Genomic DNA, 2,526 nt, shown 5'->3' on the forward strand with positions numbered 1-2,526 from the left:
ATTCTATCAACGGTCTTTATCTTAACTGAAAACTGCTAAATCATACAAATACAAAAGAAGACTATATCACATGCTAATTTGCATGCTAGCAAAATCATAAGAATAAGTACAAAAACATTTCAAGATCTCATAATACTGGCAGCAGTGAGATTAAAGCATATGCTAATTTTGCATGTTAGCATAATTATAAGAATTAGATAAAAAGGTTTAAAAGAACTCATACTAGTGGCAGCAGTGGGATTTGAACTCACAAGTCTGTTGGAATATGGGTAAGTATCTTAACAATAGGAAAAATCAATGATTCTTTCAACTGTCTTTTCCTAAACAGAAATTAACACACTCATGAAAGTACAAAATCATAAGAATTAGATCAAAGGGTTCTCAAAACCTCATAATAATGGCAGCAGTGGGATTTGAATAGGCATGTCTCTAAACATTAGAAAAATGCAAGGATTCTTTCAACAGTCTTTATCTTAACTGAAAACTGCAAAATCATGCAAATGCAAAAGAAGATTAAATCATATGCTAATTTGCATGCTAGCAAAATCATAAGAATAAGTACAAAAACATTTTAAGATCTCATAATACTGGCAGCAGTGGGTTTAAAGCATATGCTAATTTTGCATGTTAGCATAATTATAAGAATGAGATAAAAAGGTTTAAAAGAACTCATACTAGTGGCATTTGAACCCACAAGTCTGTTAAAATTTAGGTAAGTCTCTAAACAATAGGAACAATCAATGATTCTTTCAACTGTCTTTTCCAAAACAAAAAATGCACACACTCATGGAAATACAAAATACTCAGAATTAGATCAAAGGGTTCTCAAAACCTCATAATACTGGCAGCAGTGGGATTTGGACCCACGCCTCCGAAGAGACTGGAGCCTTAATCCAGCGCCTTAGACCGCTCGGCCATGCTACCTAATGCATCATTAAAAGAGCTTCCTTAGAGTAAGTTTAGTGTATCTGACTACATTTTAAACTTGTGCATTGTGGAAAATGGATAGGTCTCTAAACAAAAAGGAAAAAGCAATGATTCTATCTTTTGTCTTTTCCAAAAAAGCAAAGCACGCACTCATACAAAAATATGCTAATTTTTCTGTTAGCAAAATCATAAATATAAGCTGAAAAGGTTTTCAAAACCTCAATATGTTGGCAGCAGTGGGATTTGAACCCACGCCTCCTAAGAGACTGGAGCCTAAATCCAGCGCCTTAGACCACTCGGCCATGCTACCTTAAACAGCATGATTAATTAAGCTTCCTTAGAGTAAGTGAAGTACATTTGACAACATTTAAAATTAGTACATTTTGGAAAATGGGCATGTCTCTAAACATTAGGCAAAAACAAAGATTCTATCAACGGTCTTTATCTGAACTGAAAACTGCAAAATCATGCAAATACAAAAGAAGATTAAATCACATGCTAATTTGCATGTTAGCAAAATCATAAGAATAAGTACAAAAACATTTCAAGATCTCATAATACTGGCAGCAGTGGGTTTAAAGCATATGCTAATTTTGCATGTTAGCATAATTATAAGAATAAGATAAAAAGGTTTAAAAGAACTCATACTAGTGGCATTTGAACCCACAAGTCTGTTAAAATTTAGGTAAGTCTCTAAACAATAGGATCAATCAATGATTCTTTCAACTGTCTTTTCCAAAACAGAAATGCACACACTCATGGAAATACAAAATACTCAGAATTAGATCAAAGGGTTCTCAAAACCTCATAATAATGGCAGCAGTGGGATTTGAATGGGCATGTCTCTAAACATTAGAAAAAAGCAAGGATTCTTTCAACAGTCTTTATCTGAACTGAAAACTGCAAAATCATGCAAATACAAAAGAAGATTAAATCACATGCTAATTTGCATGCTAGCAAAATCATAAGAATAAGTACAAAAACATTTCAAGATCTCATAATACTGGCAGCAGTGGGTTTAAAGCATATGCTAATTTTGCATGTTAGCATAATTATAAGAATGAGATAAAAAGGTTTAAAAGAACTCATACTAGTGGCAGCAGTGGGATTTGAACTCACAAGTCTGTTGGAATATGGGTAAGTCTCTTAACAATTGGAAAAATCAATGATTCTTTCAAATGTCTTTTCCTAAGCAGAAGTTAACACACTCATGAAAATACAAAATCATAAGAATTAGATCAAAGGGTTCTCAAAACCTCATAATACTGGCAGCAGTGGGATTTGAACCCACGCATCCGAAGAGACTGGAGCCTTAATCCAGCGCCTTAGACCGCTCGGCCATGCTACCTAATGAATCATTAAAAGAGCTTCCTTAGAGTAAGTTTAGTGTATCTGACTACATTTTAAACTTGTGCATTGTGGAAAATGGATAGGTCTCTAAACAAAAAGGAAAAAGCAATGATTCTATCTTTTGTCTTTTCCAAAAAAGCAAAGCACGCACTCATACAAAAATATGCTAATTTTTCTGTTAGCAAAATCATAAATATAAGCTGAAAAGGTTTTCAAAACCTCAATATGTTGGCAGCAGTGGGATTTGAA

At 33.7% G+C, this 2,526-nt stretch overlaps 1 non-coding gene across 1 annotated transcript; it reads right to left on the minus strand.

Moving 5' to 3' along the window:
- Nucleotides 1–1,155: 1,155 nt before the first annotated feature.
- On the minus strand, nucleotides 1,156–1,237 carry TRNAL-UAG (transfer RNA leucine (anticodon UAG)). Its single transcript has one exon. It is a non-coding gene; the product is annotated as a tRNA-Leu (tRNA).
- Between the last annotated feature and the right edge of the window lie 1,289 nt (nucleotides 1,238–2,526).

This window comes from Ranitomeya variabilis, unplaced genomic scaffold (assembly GCF_051348905.1).
Source record: "Ranitomeya variabilis isolate aRanVar5 unplaced genomic scaffold, aRanVar5.hap1 Scaffold_292, whole genome shotgun sequence".
Taxonomy (NCBI): Eukaryota; Metazoa; Chordata; class Amphibia; order Anura; family Dendrobatidae; genus Ranitomeya; species Ranitomeya variabilis.